The sequence below is a fragment of the Hyperoodon ampullatus genome (genome assembly GCF_949752795.1).
Source record: "Hyperoodon ampullatus genome assembly, chromosome: 9".
In the NCBI taxonomy this organism is placed as follows: domain Eukaryota; kingdom Metazoa; phylum Chordata; class Mammalia; order Artiodactyla; family Ziphiidae; genus Hyperoodon; species Hyperoodon ampullatus.
In genome coordinates this window covers 42,636,278-42,657,513 of record NC_136922.1, presented here as the reverse complement: position 1 = coordinate 42,657,513, position 21,236 = coordinate 42,636,278, and positions in this window count along the sequence as shown.

The following is a 21,236-nucleotide window of genomic DNA, read 5'->3' as shown; positions in this document are numbered from 1 at the left end:
TTCTCCGTTTGTATGTGTGTGTGTGTGTATGTAAGCTCCAACACAGTTAAAAGAAGTGAGACTCTACCATTAGAAACAGCAACTGTCTCTGGAAATGACTCTTGAGTGGGGAGGCTACACATTAGAATCTTAGAAGGTGATGCACGGTTTTAAAAAGTCCATCGGGTGATTCAGTTAAAATTCTTCCCCTTTTCTTTCCCATAGATGGAATACTGAAAAGATTTAGACAGAGAATGTCTGTGTATATAATTATGTATTATACTTTGTTATATTAAGAGTGTTATATGTATAATAATGAAATATATATGTATATAATGTAATATGAATATATTATATAACCCTGGTTCAGAATAAAATTAGATTACAAAGGGACAACTAGGGAGAGAGAAACCAGTTAGTAGACCATTAAAATAGAAATATTAGTGGTTATAAATTTCTGAATATAGCAGTAGTGATAGATTTAGGACTATTCAGGAGATAAGATTAGTAAGATTTTACAAAAAAATTTGAAGTAAAACTGGTAATGATGATTCTCAGGTTTCTTGCCTGTATAAATGCAATGAGAATGAAGTAAGAAAGGGATTAAGGAAGAAATATGGTTTAGAGGCTCAGTTAAATATTGTGGTATTAGATGGATTACAGACCTAAATGTAAGACTGGACACTATAAAACTCTTAGAGGAAAACATAGGAAGAGCACTCTTTGACATAAATCACTGCGAGATCCTTTTTGATAGACCTCCTAGAGTAATGGAAATAAAAACAAAAATAAAGAAATGGGACCTAATGAAACTTCAAAGCTTTTGAACAGCAAAGGAAACCATAAACAAGATGAAAAGACAACCCTCAGAATGGGAGAAAATATTTGCAAATGAATCAACAGACAAAGGATTAATCTCCAAAATATATAAACAGCTCATGCAGCTCAATATTAAAAAAACAAACCACCCAGTCCAAAAATGGGCAGAATACCTAAATAGACATTTCTCCAAAGGAGACATACAGACTGCCAACAAACACATGAAAGTATGCTCAACATCACTAATCATTAGAGAAATGCAAATCAAAACTACAGTGAGGTATCACCTCACACCCATTAGAATGGGCATCATCAGAGAATCTACAAAAAACAAATGCTGGAGACATTGTGGAGAAAAGGGAACCCTCTTGCACTGCTGGTGGAAATGTAAATTGATACAGCCACTATGGAGAACAGTATGGAGGGTCCTTAAAAAACTAAAAATAGAATTACCATATGATCCAGCAATCCCACTACTGGGCACATAACCAGAGAAAAGCATAATTCAAAAAGACACATGCACCCCAATATTCATTGCAGCACTATTTACAATAGCCAGGTCATGGAAGCAACCTAAATGCCCACTGACAGATGAATGGATAAAAAGATGTGGTACATATATACAATGGAATATTACTCAGCCATAAAAAGGAACAAAGTTGGGTCATTTGTAGAGACATGGATGGATCTAGAGACAGTCATACAGAGTGAAGTAAGTCAGAAAGAGAAAAACAAATACCACATATTAACGCATATATGTGGAACCTAGAAAAATGGTACAGATGAACCGGTTTGCAGGGCAGAAGTTGAGACACAGATGTAGAGAACAAACGTATGGACGCCAAAGGGGGTATGGACACCAAAGGGGGACAGCCGCCACGGATGGTGATGATGGTGTGCTGAGTTGGGCGATTGGGATTGACGTGTATACACTGATGTGTATAAAATTGATGACTAATAAGAACCTGCTGTATAAAAAAGTAAATAAAATTAAAGAAAAAAAAAAGATGTGCAGAATTTTCTGAGTCTATAGGATATCCCGGTAGAAATGTCTGGTGGTCAGTTGAATATATAATAAAGGGAGAAATAAATTATGAAATGAACAGCATATGTATGGTCGTTGAAATCATCGATGAGGATGAGGTTTCTAGAAGAATACGTGTATCAAGAAGTTAAAAATACCCCAAACAGAGTTCTGTGGATACCAATGCATAAAGGACAATTTTTTTTTAAAAAGGGAATCCCACAGGAGACTAAGGAGCACCCAAGAGGCAATAAAAAATCTGAGAGGATTAGTATCCTCAAGTCAAAAATGGAAGGAATTTTGAGATCAGGGGAAGAAGACAAGAGTGACAGTGTTTATGATTCAGTAAACATTACATCTGGAATCAGGAATCTTTGCGAATTAAGAAAAGTGGGTATTGTAAATGTGGGGACCAAAGTGATATTACAGGAGGTTCAACAGTAATGAGAAGTGGAAAGTTGGCGTAAATCTCTAAATGCGTAAGCCCTCTTGGTGCATATATGCAAATATATGTGTGTGTTTATATACGTAATATATATGTAGGCCAATCTTGAACACATTTGGTACTTCATCAATTCAATTGTGATTCTGAAGCGAGCAGCTGTATTCTAAGGGTCTGTTATTGAGGAGCTTATAACCTAGTAGGAATTAAAGACATCAGATTTGAATCCTCTCAAGCCTCCTTTTCAATTGCAGTTGATTAGATTTATACTTAATTTATTGCAAAATCTTATTACAGCATATATAAAACACATTTTAGTGAATTTTCACATGAGTCCCTATAAGCCGTCAGACAGGGACATGTTCACACTATTTTCATTCGTTACCAAAAAAAAAAAAAAATTCTAAAGTTCACCCTGTGGAATACCGAGCAAAGAGTAGATTTAAGGGTGGTATTGATATCTCTGAGAGTATACATTTTATTAAAGCACTACCACTACCATAACTACTGCATTATATCTGTCCATTTCTGTTGCTCTGTAAAGAAAAGGTTGAAGCTGTTCAGGATCCTCTGATTGTTATTTTAGTTTATCCCGTCGATGCAGGCTGCATAATTCTGTGCCCCACTCTAGTTCAGCCAAACAGTACATTGTGCAAAGAACATTTTTTAATCTTACAAGCAATAATTTAATATTAGAGCTTCCAATTTACAGGTTTTTTTTTTAAGCCATCAGTTATCTGTGATTGCAACATGTAGCTGTTTCTAATCACTCCTCACAATTTATCAGAAAGGGTCCTTCTAGAATGATAGAGCAGGTATGATGATAGATTTAGCGCTTGCTTTATATTAATCTGTGCACTTTACCACATCTGTGCTCCAGGTACCTTAAATACTTAGGACTTTTAATCAGATATATAGGTTGTCTGGTTCCCTTCTGATTGGCTTTAAGGGCTTGGAGAAGAATTGTGCATGAGGGTGGTGACAGGTGGGATGCAACCAGCTGTGCACATTAATTTGTGCGGGTCACCCTGAGAGAGAACAGTGAACAAGCAGACGCTTTTAGCTGCTTGGTAGGTAGCAAGCAGGATTGGTAGGTATGTGAGATTCCTTACCTAATTTTTTCGTTAGAATAGATTATTAGTGTTTTCAAAACACTGTAGAGATAGACTGCTTTTACTATAATGACCAAAAATTATCCACGGGTATATGTTATCATAAGAAGAACCCTGGCCTTCATACAATTTCATATGTAAATATTCACTTCAAACATATTTATTTTCATTAATAATTTTTGCTTCTAATAGGTAACGATATTACAACATCTCTTATACACTCTCAGCTGAAATCACATTAGTAGATCAAGCAAGAACCTTCAAGCATTTTCTCATTCAGTCTGATATTTCTTAAATAACTGCTCTTTAATTAAATGCAGATTTTTGCACTACTTTATTTTTCTTATTTTACTTAACACTATAAAGCCACTGTATTATAATAGCAAGTTTTGGATAGCCAGAAGAGGAAAATAATAATAATGCCACCACCCTACTCTAATCATTATACATATTTTGTATTTTGCAATCTTTTTTATTGCAAATATATATTCAAAATGATTTCTGAATTTAATTACTTTCCCTTTGTCGCATGCTATTTACAAAAAAAGCTGAATTAACTAGTTGGCTATGGGTGTTGGAGGTTCCAGGTTTAGTGCTGGTCCACTGGTGGGCTGGGCCGTGTCCTTATGCTACTGGCTGAAGGGACCAGGGCATCTTGGCCAACTGGTGGTGGTGCTGGGTCCTGGGATGGCTTATTAGGGGACCTGAAGGAGCCTGGGGCTGGTGCTGGCTGCCAGTCTGCCTGGCTGGGTCCCCACATGTCTGGCTGCTTGGCCTGGGGATTTCTGGGACTGGTGCTGACTGGCTTGAAGGTGAGTAAGCACCCAGTGCTCGTAGACTAAAAAGGGCTCAGAAATGGTTCTTCCCACCACCAGTGTTCTTGTGACAGAATAAGGTCCCCCAAATGACTGCTGCAGTGTTTATATCCCTCTTGCCTCTCTGAGGTTCTCCATGGTCATAAAGTGGGTCTGAACCAGGCTCCTTTCAAATTATTCCCCCTGTGCTGGGTCTTGAACCCTTTGAAAATGGTATCTTTGTTTCCTACAGCCCTCTGGCTCTCCTGTACCTAAGCCCCTCTGGCCTTAAAGCCAAATGTTCTGGGGGTGTCTCCTCCTGGTACAGGACCTCCAGGCTATGGAGCCCCGTGTGGGGCTTGGGCCCCTGGTTTTGGGGAAGAAACTCTGCAATTGTGATTTTCCTGCCACTTGAAGGTCATCTACCTGGGAGTGTGAGTCTTGACTATACCAAGTCTTAGCCCCTTCTGTCCATTTGTTGTGGTTCCTTCTTTATATCTATGGTTGTGGAAAATCTTTTCGTCTAGTCTTCATGTTGTTCTAATTGATAGTAACTCTGTAAGTTGGTACAATTTTGTGTGCCTTGGGAGGAGGTGAGCTCAGGGTTTTCCTACTCTGTCATCTTGTCCACTCCCCCATGTATACTATCTTAATTGTGGTAATGGTTTCATGAGTGTATGTATATATGTTCTGTGCCAGTCTCTGCCTCGGGATGGTAATGTTATGGGCTAGAAATGCTTGTGGGCACTCAGTTGGGCCCTGGTGAGCTTCTTATACATATTTCCCCTTTCAAAATCAGTGGTAAGACTGGATGACCCTTGCAATTGTTGTTATGATTGCAAAATGCCTTTCATTAATACTCATTAGGACACTTTGAAGAAAAAAAGAGTCTATTACTACAAAGTGAAAGAGAGGCATGGACATATATACACTACCAAACGTAAGGTAGATAGATAGTGGGAAGCAGCCCCATAGCACAGGGAGATCAGCTCAGTGCTTTGTGACCGCCTGGAGGGGTGGGATAGGGAGGGTGGGAGGGAGGGAGACGCAAGAGGGAAGGGATGTGGGAACAGATGTATATGTATGACTGATTCACTTTGTTATAAAGCAGAAACTAATAAAAATAAATAAATTAATTAATTTTAAAAAAAAGAGTCTATTACTTATAGGCCATGGAGTGTACAAGGCGTTCCTGGGGACACACAGAGAGTGTTGCTGGGGGAAGTGGGGAGGAGAGTGAGACCAAGCATGGGATGGGCCTGTAGTTCTAATTTCACTGGAGTCAAGTGTGGGGTTCTAGGGTTTCTTCGACTCACTGTTTACTGGAGAATTTAAAACATAAGAGGTGGAATTTAAAGCATGGAAAGAGAAAAAAAGAAAGACTACATAACACAAGTGGCCCAAACAGCCAGTTATCTAAATCAATCAGGATCTCAGAAACAAAGGAGCTCATGGTGGGGAGTGTGGCTCGTGGGCATCCGGGCTCTTTCATCTAGTTGTATGGCTGGCAGTTTGTTTGTTCAAGACAGCCTTTGCTGAAGTAGGTGCCTCAGGAATCATAGCTTAAATCAAGCACTTGCATTACCAGAAAAAAAAAAAAAAAAAGCCAACTGTAAGAGCTTGTACTACAGTATGTTAAAAATGATCAAATCGTACAGTTTTAATGTGTAGTTTATTTTATTGTCAATTATACCTATTATATAGAGCTGCTACAAATGACCAAGTGAAAAAGCACCTATAAAATTAAAGGGATGAAACTACCTGAAAAGACCATGACTTTTCACATGCAAATATCCAAATTAGAAGTTGTTGTAACTTTTTTTTAGTTTATTAATTTTATTTATTTATTTTTGGCTGCATTGCGTCTTCCTTGCTGCGTGTGGGCTTTCTCTAGTTGAGGTGAGCAGGGGCTACTCTTTGTTGCAGTGTGCAGGCTTCTCTTTGCAGCGGTTTCTCTTTGTTTCGGAGCATGGGCTCTAGGCATGCAGACTTCAGTAGTTGTGGCACTTGGGCTCAGTAGTTGTGGTGCATGGCCTGAGTTGTTCCTCGGCATGTGGGATCTTCCTGGACCAGGGTTCTAACCCGTGTCCCCTGCATTGGTAGGCAGATTCTTAACCACTGCGCCACCAGGGAAGTCCCAGAAGTTGTTGTATTCTTAAATCCTAAAATGAGCTTAGGCTCAGTGTGTGTGTATGCATGTATATGCGCACATACATGCTTATTTTAGTTTTACCATAAAACTGGATTTTCTGACTCTCTGAATGGTATTGTTTAATTAAAAAATTAACTTTAATATAATCAAATCTATCAAAGTGTTTTTATGGTTAAAATGTTTTTTTTTGGTACGCGGGCCTCTCACTGTTGTGGCCTCTCCCATTGCGGAGCACAGGCTCTGGACGCGCAGGCTCAGCGGCCATGGCTCACGGGCCTAGCCGCTCCGTGGCATGTGGGATCTTCCCGGACTGGGGCACGAACCCGTATCCCCTGCATCGGCAGGCGGACTCTCAACCACTGCGCCACCAGGGAAGCCCCTATGGTTAACATTTTTATATCTAGTTTTAGAAATTTTTGTTTACTTCAAGGTAACAGGAATGTTTCCCTATATTTTTATCTAAAAGTTTTGCCATTTTGCCGTTTACATTTAAATTTGCAGTCCATTTAGAGTTGATTTTTGTGTTTCAGGGGAGGTGGGGATTTAAGTTCATACTTTTATATGTGAATTATCTTTTGAATCAGCATCACTTATTGTAAAGATTAGATTTCCCTAATGGAGTGTAGCAATTATATGTCAGGTGATTGAATATGTGTGATGTGATTCTGGACTTTGTCTTTTTCCATTGGTGAATTTGTCGATTCTTGTGTTAATATTACATTGCTTTATTTATATAGCTTTAATAATTAGTCTTGATATCTTTTATGCTAGCCCTCCAGTTTTATCCTTTGGATTTTAATTGTACTGCATTACATATATAGATTAATATATATTAATACATATATAGATTAATTCGGGGTGAATTGGCAGCTGTATAATACTGAATTTTTACTTTTTTCCATGAATATGATTCTTTTTTTTTTTTTTTTTTTTTTTTTTTTTTGCTGTACGTGGGCCTCTCACTGTTGTGGCCTCTCCCATTGCGGAGCACAGGCTCCGGACGCGCAGGCTCAACGGCCATGGCCCACGGGCCCAACCGCTCCGCGGCATGTGGGATCCTCCCAGACCGGGGCACGAACCCGTGTCCCCTGCATCGGCAGGCGGACTCTCAACCACTGCGCCACCAGGGAAGCCCCATGAATATGATTCTTTAAGTCTTACTTTTCTCTCTGAATTTCTACTCCAGTACAATTGAACTACTTATCTCTTGCTACATTAGCAACCTAACATTAAACAATTGAAAGTCAAATAATCGGAATTCATTGTAATTTTGCATAATGTTATAAAGATACCTTTGAAGGATATTTTAAATAGAAGAAGTTGTACATCAAACAATATTAAAAAGGTGAAAAATTCATAAAGGTTATTTTTTGGTTCAGAGTGTAACTTTTCAGAAATAAAATAGTTAGTTTACTAAAACGTATGTCTCTTTATGTTTTGATGTTTTAATGATGAGGAAGGCAGGAGAATAATAATTATGATGTTTCCATGTTCTGATGGAAATATGAAGACTTAAAATACCTTCTATGAAATGTGAATTGAACAACTTTAATAAAAATACATAAAAGCAAACTATTACCATACAAACTAATTGATGCTGCACTTGTTAGAAATAAGTAGCCTTGGTTTAGGGGAGTCAGAATTGGGATAAATGATCTTTTATAGTTAGGTCACCTATTTATATATTATTTAATGACTTTCTAGTGATATGTTTCCAGGCGAAATGTTGTTGACTGTGAATGACATGAATAGATCAGGCATAAGGAACATGAGAAAACAAAGAAACCAGGCTCAAAGCATCCCTATTACAATAGTTTTTACCACTGAAGAATACTTTCCCAAAGAAATAATAAAAAAAATATTTTTATCATACAAAACGAGTTTGTTGAAAAAATTTATTGAAACTTCTGTTTCCTAGGATGTGGCCTCAATGATTGTGGTCTGCCAAAAAGAATGGATGTAAAAATTAAAAACATAAATCTCAAACTGCTAAAAACAGTACTTTGTTCAAAGTAACTGTTCTGTTAGCTTAAGAGCTTATTTTGAAAATATGGTAAAAGGAATATCATTTACTAATGCTGTTAGTCATTAATTAATCATTAAGTAATGTATTAATCCTTAATATATAATGAATTTTTGAATCTAAATGAAAAAATAAGAATAATTTAGAAAACTGGGCAAGAATCATTAATGGTAACTGACTGAGGAATACAAAGGGTAGTGACATATTGATCAACAAATACAAGGACGACAAAAATTCAAACTTGATACTACCTGAAGAAATAGATTTAAACAGGGTAATATTATTTCCGCTTAGCTTTAGTATATGTTGTGAGGTTGTTTATTTTTATGATAATATAACATATTGAGAGTGTGAATAAAATAGCATTCTTATGTATTCCTATAATTTTGTCTTACAAACCTTCAAAATGTCCATAGCCAGCAATTCCTTACAAAATATTTGTCTAAAGGGAAGAATTAGAGACAGATGTACAGATGTTTACACAAGAATAATATTTTACAGCTTTGTTTATGAAAAAAGAATAGACATTGTAAAGTGCAATAGTGGAGGATCAATTAATTAAGTAAATTATAGCATATCTACCTAATAAAATACATACAATGTAGCCATTTAAATGATATAGATTTATTATGAATTTAGGTAAATGTTCCTATGATATTTTAAATAAAAATGACTATGTATGTATTTGTGTGTAGACACAAACATATATATGCAAAAATATGTAAATACACACAAACCTGTATATGTGCTTCACTACACACACACACACACACACAAATGAGTCTTTCTGCGAATTTCTGGAGGTGTAATTTTTGCATCACATCATTGGTAAGTTTTAAAAGATATTGGTGTTTATTGCAAAATTATCCTTCAGAAGATTGTATATTTGATATATCAATTTATAGACATAATTTTAAAAATATACTAAAATATTGACCCTGGTGGTCATCTCTGAATGGATTACAGGTAACTTCAATTTTCTTTTTTTATTCTTTCTGCACTGTAAATCTATTGTACCAAGGGCTTCGGAGGCAGAGGGGTTCCTTTGGTTCAGGAGCCCTTAGGCGGACTGGGTGTAGACAGATTATGCTCCATGTGTGGACTCTGGGGAGGTAAAAATATATCCTACAAGTAATCTCAAAGTGCTAATAGCATGGAGAAAAGTTGGAGAAGAGCTTGGAAGTTTACAAATGAAGATAAATAGTAACCAAAGTAGAGGGAGAGAGCACATAAAATCATCTTTTACTTCATGACCAGAACTTGTTTGATTTTCTTGATGTAAGGAAACACAGACAAGACAAAATTCTGATTTAAATTCTGCATGTCCAGCTTGCACTGGGCAAGATACATGTGAGGTCCACAGGGAAACCCAGGGTGTCCAGAGAGTCGGAGCCCAGAGGGAATGAATAAGGAATCGGGCAGATGGATAAACATTCATGGTTGAATTTCCCTCTGCTTGAATAACATTGCCAAGGTCAGAAAAAAAGCTGAGGTCTCTGAGAAGCAGCAGCTGTACTTTGTGCACTCAGATTTCAACAGCTAAATCAAAGAAAGAGGCTAGGACTAGTAATAAAACATGGGTATTTGATTATTGTCATCTAAGGAGGAAGCATGCATATTAGAAAACTGTGGGACAAAGAGAAAATCTGGCTACAAGTGTGAGTGTTTCTACTTTAAAATCCCTATGATCTTGGACAAACTCTTAACATCTCCAAAACTCAGTGTCTTAATTTCTTATCAGGTGACTTATGAGAGCAAGGAACGAATTAATTGATGGAAAGCACTTCCGAAGAATATAAAATACTGTACAGTCCTTGGAGGCATTTTAACATAGTGGTATTAAGCTTGGCTCTAGCAAGACAATTACAGGTGGAGTTTAAAGCTCAGCTTTGTCACGAGCCATGTGACCATTTCTCTTCTCCTCTGTTGATTTTGGTTAACTTCAAAATGGGTGTGTTAGTGGTGCTGATCATTTCAGGTTATTACGGTGATTCAGTGAAGCAGCACAGGTGAAGCATTCATTTCAGTGCCTAGTACATAGCAAGCACTCAAAAAATGCTGCCTCGGGCTTCCCTGGTGGCGCAGTGGTTGGGAGTCTGCCTGCCAATGCAGGGGACGCGGGTTCGTGCCCCGGTCCGGGAGGATCCCACGTGCCGCGGAGCGGCTGGGCCCGTGAGCCATGGCCGCTGAGCCTGCGCGTCCGGAGCCTGTGCTCCGCAACGGGAGAGGCCACAATAGTGAGAGGCCCGCGTACCGCAACAACAACAAAAAAAAATGCTGCCTCCTGGTATAAAAATGTGAAACTATTCCTCGTTGGTCATTGGCATATTCAGAAGGCCCAGTAATTATAATACTACAGTGATCAGAAATTTTTAAAAAGACCCTAGTCATTCAGTAAATTTAATTATTTCCAGGAAATGCCCCTTTTTACCTGATTGATTTTATTCTGGTATAAATCATCACAGTAAAATAAAAGAACCATGGTTTCTTAATTATGTACATAAACATTCCAGAAAAATAAAAATGAAAGTCCCTTTTCAGTTAATATTACACTCTCAGTACTGTGTTGTTACCATCATATATTAGCTGTGGAGAAGTGTCAAATAAAGGAAAAGTACAGTTTTATTGGCATCTGTTGATTGACTCCTCCTAACAACAGCTCAAAGGAGGTTTAAGACAGCTTCTCCTTTCAAATTAACTAGAAAGCTCCCATAAATTCTTGTTCCCCTAACAAATATGTGATGATCAGGAAGCCCACGTTCCTGAGTCGGATTGCCTGGGTGTGAATCCTGGCTCAGCCAGTTACCAACTGTGTGACTTTGGGCAAGTTATTAAACTTTTCTAGGCTTCAGTTTCCCACTCTTAGAACCACTGAGTAAGAGAATGCATGTAACGTTATCTAGTATGGTGGTTGCCATATTTTTTAATCCCTGTATGGCAAGAAGTAAAAACTGTTAGTCATTATTAGTTATCATTATAAATACTACATTAGGGTCTACAAAATTGACCATTCGAAAAGGTATTAGTTGGCCCACCAGGAACTAAGCTATTAAAAATTCATTCTTGCTCCAGCCACCATATGAAATCTTTGGTAACTAAGAAAAGTTGTGATGACTCTAAAGGGATTTGACACTAGATTCTTACCATGAGAATTTATTATCTATTTAGACAATAGTCAGTTTTGAGGTCCTCAGCATTGCCTTGAAAAAATTCTGTCAGTGAAAAAAACTGTAATGTATATTTACACTCAAGATTTTTCTTTCACATTATCAATTGTATGTACAAAGAAAAAAAATTTAATGCCTAAAAAGTGAAAACTAGCAGATGAAACCAGGCTGTCAATGATTGCCCTCTTCCTTACTCTTAGATTTCTTTTTTCCTAGACCTGAAAAATAAAAATATAATTATTTTATTACTGTATTAATGTACAGTCTCCACACCAAAACAACAGGAATTAGTCTCTTCCTAGAACCCCAGAAACCACGGACAATATGGAACAATAGAGTGGACCCTTGGGATCCACAAGAAAAGTATCCCAAGAACTTCTGGAATCCAATATTTCCAAACAGAACTGTAGCATGACAGTTTCCCGATAAAATATAGCAGAAAATAATTGTCCATATATGACCTTTGAGGGCTCATCATTATTATTACTTACAATGTTATATTACACATAACATGTATAGAACACTGACAACACACCATGCACCATTTCAAGCCTTTTTAAATCCTCACAACAACCCCATGAAGTAAGTGATATTGTTGCTGTTCTTACTTTGAAGTTGAGAAAACTGAAGTATAGAGGGGTTGACTAATTGGCTGTAGGTGGTTGCTTCGTGCTGGTGGTGAGATGTTCGCCCAGGCAGCTGGGTTCCAGAGTGCATGTGGGTGCTTGCTCGGCTCTTTTTCCCTCTGATATAAACAGTGTGAAAATCCCTCAGAAAACTCGTGTAATAGATGAGCTCCCCATGCCTGTTGATAAGCAGAGTCTTGTATAAAGCTTTATTGTATTACAGATACTCTGCTGTCAGCCACTCACTAAAGGAGTGCTTCTCCCACAGGAATCTAATTCATGCCTCAGCAAAGTTGCATGTTACTATAGGTCAGTGAACCATCAGGCTCTTGTGAAATACTCAAATCTAGGAGGATTATTTTTGTGATTTTTCAAGAGTCTTCCATGTAACAAATGATGAATTTACAGCTAGTTAGAATAGCTCTGCTTTGGTGAATAGCTATGTTTTAGCTATTTAACTGACCTGTTTTATTTTTTTAATCTTGAAAATGTCAAACAATGAAATTTATCACTATTTTGTAGGGTTTTTTTCTCTTTTTTGATGAACTGTAGATGAAAATATAATGATTTTATTACTGTATTAATGTACAGAGTCTCCACACCAAAACAACAGGAATTAGTCTCTTCCTAGAACCCCAGAAACCATGGACAATATGGAACAATAGAGTGGACCCTTGGGGTCCACAAGAAAAGTATCCCAAGAACTTCTGGAATCCAATATTTCAAATCTATTTCAAATTGTATGCCCTCCTTTTTTTCCCCCTAATCATACTTATGGAATATGACAAGCCTCAAGAACTCTGTGGACAGAATGGAGCCACTGGGTGAATGGGTGACACTTTTGGTGAGGACAGAAAACCACATTGCTATTTCTCTTTATTTTTTTCTCTCAGATCCCTTGACACCTAAAGGGTGGAGCTTGAGTGGTTTTTCTCTTTGGAATGTACTGTCCACTATTATACCTTGATCATGGTGGGGATGGAGCTCATGGGAAAAGAAGGTGAATTACCGGCTACTTCGGGCTTCCTCTTGTGGCCATCAGAAAAGAAGGACGAGCATGGGAGATTTAAGGTAACCATAAACTCCACCCTCAGACAGTAGAGAATGGGAGTGTATTGGCATTTAAGGCAAAAGTCTTTCCAGGAATAAGTAAGTTGAGGCCAGAATCTTCTCTGTTGTATCATTTTACTAGCCTTAATTCAATATAATTTGATAAATATTTATTGAGCTCTCACTGGCTATTTGTTAATGCAATGAAAAAGCAGTATTCTTCTTGATGGTGGGAGGACTTTGCTTTAAATCGGGGTAGATATTTAGAAATTTTTATTCCCAGCAAAAGACCACAATGTAAATTCACCTATCGTGAAAAACCTTTGTGGAAAAATATTATTCTAGCTCTCAGAATTTTCAGGTCTTTTTTTCCCTCTTAATTGCAACTGTTCTCTTATTTTCTCCTCTTTATAAAAGTTCATATCCTGATATTTTCTGCTTTTTACCTTATTTCCCAAAGTTTAGAATAATGTGATAAAGTTTAAAATGTGTGTTATTCACTAGAATTGCTCTTTGTTTAAAAGATATATTTTTGAATGTGCTTGGAATGGGGAATAAGAGTGAAAAGTCATGCTCAAGAGAGAAAATGCACTGTACAATAATCCCAGAGAGACTAGGAATGGAATTTGTTCTGAACAAGATGAGCTGGAGGAGGAGAGAGGGGAGGGAGAGGAGAAAGCCAGTCACAGAGTGGGTGTGTCTTCAATCTTGTATTTGCGTGTGTGTGTTTATTTATGTGTGGGTGTATAAAACAGTGAAGGGACTGAATTTTTATTAGAGTAGACAGAGGGTAAATCAAAGAAAGCATTTTTGGATACAAAACCTCAGACATGATTATGGCCTTAATGGGATATGGAATAGAAGATGGAAAAGGAAATCAAATCGTATTTGCCCTCATTTCCAAGGTCCTGCCTACATGTGAACATCTATCTTGTTTAAAATTTATATGTGGTAGCCACTAGGGCTTTTCAGTATTACTGTTGTTCTTTCAACACCAACATCATTAAAGGATTTAAAGAAGGGGAGTGAACGGGGCAGATGCGTGGTTTTGAGAGATTGCACTGGCGGTGACCTAGTGTGGGAACTGGACACAGGGGTGCTGTGTCAGTAAGCAGACAAGCACAGGAGAGAAGAGGGTGCTGCAGGAGCTGATTATAGGGTCATCAGTGTACAGCTGGTGGTGGAAATCTATGACATGGATGAGCATGGGCACATAGTAACTGCATATATGCAAAGTGTGTGTGTGACATAGGAGCTGTGAAGAGGCAAGGCAAAAGGGGAATAAGATCTCTGGGTAACAGGAGCAAAGTCACTGACATTTTTTATATGTAAGAGATTATTTGATTAAAAAATAAAATTGCTAACTTCTGAAGAAAGCTATGGTTTGTTCTTAGTGATCTAATTCACTAATTTCTCCCAGAGCACTGGAAGACCAGGTTCCTGGAAAGTGCCAAGTAGCATCTTTATATAAACAGTTTTTTTTTTTTTTTATAAACAAGGCACACAGTTACTGAAGTTAACAATGAATAATTTCCAATCAGATTTGCTTTGAAAATGATTTGTAGTTCTCAGTAAAAGAGTTGGAAAAAGAGTCCTTTCTTTACCATGTTGGAGGTAAAGTCTTTAGTAATAATTTTAAAATATTCTTATCAACAAAAAGTACATCTATCCTCATTCATATTTCTGGAAAATTAAATAATTTTCACAAAACCCTATAAAGTAATAATATGTTACAATACAAATTATTTGAAATTTTTTTCCTTCAAGTTTTATGTTTAACAGAGTTTTAATTGCAAGAAAAAACCTTTGGAATTTGAACAGAATTGGGAAAGATGTGAGAGAAGATAAACTTTGCCTGGTTTTGGCCAAGTTTCTTAGCCCTTTTCGTAATTAAGCATTAGGTACCATGTACAAATAATGTCATAAGAAGTTTTAATATATATTAAAATATAGTGCAGTCCATTACACAATGTGGTGTGGCCTTTCCTGCTTCTGAAATTTTTTGTATAAACTTTTAATAATTATTCTAGTAGGAAGGGCATGAAGAACAATAAGCAAATGAGTATATCAAATACATGCAAATTACATTAACATTTATCAGAAGAGAGTGACTATTTTAACAGTTGGGGAGTGTTAGTGGTGATTATTCTATTTTATAACCACTCCAGCCCATGTTTTCAAGCACCCTTTCTTTCCCTCCCCTCTGTCCCCAGGAGCATAATGTGACTAGAAATCATTTGTAGTGACTTCTCTAAGCCCTTTTACCAAAGGATGCTGGTGGTCCTAAGGACAAATCTTATACATAACTGAGATGGTGTTCTGATCATTGGGCTGCACAAATTATTCCCAATTGCAATGTTCAGAAAAGGGAAAGTTCCAGCCGGGGTGATTACTGAAGAGTTACAACATAGAAAAAATATAAACAGAGTTCTAGCTTATTATAACATTTGCTTTCAGACATAAGCCATACCGAATATGGTTCCTGGCTGTATTCAGAATGGAACACATTTTGAAAACACCTACTTGGCAGGTCTCAACAAAATATGTGCCAAAAAGCCTAACCTTGTAAACAGGTATGGTTTCAGAGACATTTTGTACTTTCATGCAGTATAATCACTCAAAAATCACTAAATAGAATCTTTTGTTTTTGGATAGAGCTTCCCTTTTTTGAAAGTAAAGAATATTGTGCCAATTTTTACTCGACAGTCTAATTTTTTGAAATCACTATTAAAGCAATTAAACATGAACATTTTAGTTTGTACATTTTCCTTTCTATCAGAGACATGATTGTTTGTCTCAAGAACTCTTCTTGAAAAGCTTATGATGAACACTATTTTAAGAGTTATCAGTTGTTCTACACTGAATTGTAATCGCTTATAGATTCCTTTTCATGCTTTTTGACTATTTTGCTTTAAAAATGTATTCATTGACAGATAACTCATGAAAGAAATAGGAAGGCACATGCAGGAATAATATGTATTTTCTAATTGGTCTTCATATGGCTTACATGATTTGATGAACTCAGATAATAAACATTAGAAGACAGTATTGATGGCTGTAAGACCGTATTTTCAGTGAGGTATGGATTCACGTACCTACTGTTTTCTGAGCATAATTCAAGTATTTTTTTTCTAGAGAGGTGGTATGGGACTATTAAGAATAAAATGTCTTCATTGCATGCCTTAGGATGTGATGAGGACTTCCCTGGCATCTTGGTATCCCTAGAGGCTTTTGAGCAATTGACACAATTCATGTTGATCAAATAGGCTAATGAATTGTAGAACCACCTGGGAGTAAGGAAGCCAAGAGTTTGGATGTTCTTGCCTCACGTGGGCCTAGTTGGGAATACCTAAAGGAATTGAAAGACAGTTTTCTACTATCACTGAAGCATTCACAGTACTAATGTAGCCAAGGAAGTTTTAAAAAGGTATCAAAATTATGTCCCCTGAGTAATGTGCCATTATGCTTATAATCAAGAATAATAATGTAATAACTGTTATTTAATGAGCACGTATTACATGTTAGGCCATGGACTTAAAATCTCAGAAAGCTTAAATATCTTATCTAAGGGTTAAAACTAGCCAAGATCTGAATTAGGCATCTGAATCAAGTTCTGTTTGATTTCAGAGCCTCTAGCATTTCTATCAATGCAGCTACTTCTCCTAGGAAGTCATGTAGAATATGATGTGTCATTTTAGGTGCCTCATAAAACACCAAAGAGTAACTTAACAAAGCCAGGCCATGTATCAATGCACAGTAAGGAAGCACTACAGAGAATTAATCAATTACATCTCCATATACATCCGGAAACTGCCCTCAGACTCATATATCTGGATAATGTATTGTTCCCAAATCAGAAGAATCAGAATAGTAATTACAAAAGGATATGTGTCCTTTGAGAAGATAATACAACCTTTGGCAACAATGTGACATCAATCCCCAAAGGAGTGAAAGCAAATAATGACATTTAGAATGCTGACACTCCTCTAACTACTCAATTCTTGTGAGTACAGGGCCCACTGAGGGCTATGCTACTTCTGGGGACTTCGTGTACGAGGCCAGCACACCAAGACCATAGGCCGCCGTGGCCGCACTGTGGGTGTGTCCAAGAAGAAATAAATTTGTGGGCGTTGTCTGTTAATAAATAGTTTATACAGTTAAAATAAATAAATAAATAAATTATTTAAGGCAGTTATAGCAGGAGTAACTAGGAGTTATCCCATGCTTTTGGCACCATTAACCCTCTCTCATAACCTGCTCAAAATTCACAAGGATTGATATTGGGTAATTTAAATCATAACAGACCAAATAGGAGAGCATTTCCTGTCACAAGGAACCAAGGCTATTTTCGAGTTTTAAAATATTGTATGATTGATTAATTTATTTTAGACAAATTATTTGAAAATGCACCAGAAGTAAATATCACATATTCTTATCACCCATTCATACTAATAAAAAATATAATTTGTTTTTATAAAAATTTGTCATTCAACTTCATTCTTAAAAGAAAAATTGATGAATGGTGATCCTTGAAACAAAACTCCTTGGCCTTAAAAATTCAAAATCAAGATAACCTTCTAGTATATAAGTATATAAGATAGTTAGAACCTAAACACAGACACTCAACATATATAGCTAAGGTAAGTTACTATTGATAGCATTTTATATCCTTAATTACTGAGAAAATCACATGATTTTTAACTACTGGTTGACTTCATTATTATTTAAATTCAGTGTTTCAACTGTATAACATTTTTATTATTTTTGCTATAAAATACTATATTAATTATTATATATTATTATATTATATTATATAATTAAAATACTATATATAATTATTAATTGTAATTTTAAATAATTATAGGCAAGCTTTGAGTATTTCACATTAAACTAAATGCTTAGTAGTTATAAATTCTTCAGTACAGTAACTTTGGAATCAATAGAAGTAAAACATTGTGATTTTATTCCAAAGCTTGTTTTCTTCTAGAAATGTAGTGCTTCCTCTGCTGTCTTGATTAATATTTAAACCACTTAAAAGACTAGTCTTAGGACTTAATGTGCATTAAACAATATAATCTAATTTTCTGAATCAACTTAAATGCCAGAAAGTATAATCATATATGGATTAGTTTGCTTATTTTAGATCACATTGTTATCAACGTAAATGCCTTACATACTTATAGGATCATATAAATCATGGATCTTTTTGAGTCTTTCAAAGTTGATTTAACTGATTTGGTATTACTTTTAAAGTTATTATTGAAACTACTGTCCCTATGATAAGATTTTACAAAGCTCAAGATCTGGTGCTCAAGGATGGGGAGAACTCACACATCTGTGAACGTTTGAGATAAAATGAATTATAAGCCCTTCCAGGCTAACATCTCATATGAGGAGAAATGTCCTTCTCTCTCTCCAGTGAGCTTCCCCAGTGTTTTAATGTACATATTACAGATAACACAAACCACTTTTTGAAAAGCTGTAACTATTGTTAAGTTTTATGCTTTTAATCACACAGTGAGGGTGAGAGGATTTATCAAATAATATTTTAAATGGCTATCTTTTACTTTAATAGATTTGATTTGAATACTAAGAAGTGACTCTGGAGATACTTGATAACTTTTAGATAACGTTTCTCACACTTTAATGGCCATCGAGCCATCTTGAGGGCCAGGTTAAAGCGTACGTTGCTGGCTATCCCCCAAGACGTTCTGATTCCCTGAGACTGAGGTAAACCCCAGAATTTGTCTTTCTAGCAAGCACCCAGAGCATGGCCAACAGACTACACTTTGAGTAGCAAGTTTTGAATGATAGTTAATTTGCATTTCTTCAATGTGAGGTTAAAGATATAAGCAAATAAAAGGAAATAAAATGTCCAAGATAAGTACTGACTATCAAATTTTTATAGATATCATCAAACCCATATATTCACTCTGTTTCTACCTCACACACACTTGAGAAATGTTAAAGATTTGCAATAAGTTAATGAAACCTTTAACTTGTGTTTGAAACAAGGCTTATCTCAGTATTTTGAGTTTTCTTCCCATTAGCAACTGAGCCACGTTCAGGAATACTTTTACCCTATTCTAAAACAACAACAAAATCCATTATTATGTGGGATCCCAAACCAGTCTGGGTAAATCTTCCTTCAAACTACTAAGTAAATTCCCTTTGTATAGTAACAAGTATTCCGTAAAAAATGGACTTTATGTTAATCCATCCACATATTTAAACTTTTTTCCCCATAACAGCTGGTACTTTGGGACACAGATATTGAAAACTGTGCAAAATGAAGATCATATTTAGAGTAGAAAGAAGCCAAAAGAAAAACAGAAGTATATTGTTATAATAACTGGAATTTACTTCAAAATGTTTCAGCAGGAACAATGTGAACTTAAGAAAGTACATGTTAGTTCAGATTTCACTTCTAAGGGCTATTCTATCAGCAAATCCACTTCTTACTCTCTTAGTAGTATTACCGAATGACTACCTTCCCGAAGTACTTAATAGAAGCACTTCAGCTCTCTGTGCCTTAGACAACATTTGAAGCTTTTGCTAATTAGCACAGTGAGTTAACACGTTGAATATACTGAGTTATTCACATGATGAAATTAAAGGCATTCAAGATACGTGGACTGCCTAAAATATAGAAATCTAGCAAGGCATTTTTAGGATGGGATCCCTTAAGGATCTTGAAACAAGAACTCGGTTTCTGGAGGGTTTCTTGCTGTCTAATTCTGGCTCAAGCGTCATAGAATCCTGTCTCAGGAAGATTGCTAGGTCTGTCTCAAGATAGTAGGATTCATGGAGTTTACAGATCAGGCTGTACAAACTGTTTAGGCTTGCTTGATAATGAATGCTTTGTAAATATGTGTTGTGAGGCTTGCTTTCATTATATCCTGGGAGCAAAATTGTAGGAGTGTATCTAACCCCACCCCCCAAAATCTATTTGGCAGCTATTACTATGAACAGAAAGAACATAAGCATTGTGCATGACCAAAATAGTTCAGGACAAATTGCAATGTTCAGAGCAATTGCTCAGTTTGCAACAGGTATAAATGTCCACTAGTGGCTGCCTGTCTCTCTAGCTGCCTTCTTATATGTATAAGATGACTTTTCTTCTTGTTTCTCAAGAATTCAGCTGAGTTGAATCAGAGCTGAACATATAAACTAAGAGTTCTTATATCAGCATTAGATACAATAAGCTAATTTTATAATCATCTGCAGTTTTCAGTAATTTAAAATCAATGAAAGTAACAGAACTTGGCAGACTTTTCCATAAAATTGTCCCAGTGGGGTGATTGCGTAAAGATAATTTCTACCAGTCTAGCCATACAGCCTGAAGTTGTTTGCTAAAGTAAAATAAAGGAACAAAAATAAACAAGCACAATGCAGTGAGAATTCACCTCTCTTATTTTCAAAATTCATGCAAGTTGTGTATTTGACTTTAACTCTATATTTTTATTATATGACTTTTTAAAGTCATTTCCAGCTCAAACACATTTTCGCTTTCCACAAATCTTTCAGCATAAGTGATGTTGCAAGAATTTGTCATCAATGGCCTGTAAGTGAACAGTAGTTCTCTTATATCAGACCTGAGGGAGGGTGTGCCGAGGAGTCTTGCTCATTGGGGATTACTTTCACCTTATCTTCTTCCTTAGGAAAATTGTACATAGAGTGTAAATTCTAGGCGTGATGCCAAACTTAGCAATTTCTAAGAGATCCCCACAAAGAGAAGGAGTTTTTTTTTTTTTTTTTTTTTTTTTTTTTTTTGCTGTACGTGGGCCTCTCACTGTTGTGGCCTCTCCCATTGCGGAGCACAGGCTCCGGACGCGCAGGCTCAACGGCCATGGCTCACGGGCCCAACCGCTCCGCGGCATGTGGGATCTTCCCAGACCGGGGCACGAACCCGTGTCCCCTGCATCGGCAGGCGGACTCTCAACTACTGCGCCACCAGGGAAGCCCAGAGAAGGAGTTTTTAATCATACTCAGGAGTGTGTGATGGAGATGGACACTTAAAGAGTATGGATTTGCTTACGCTCAGCTTT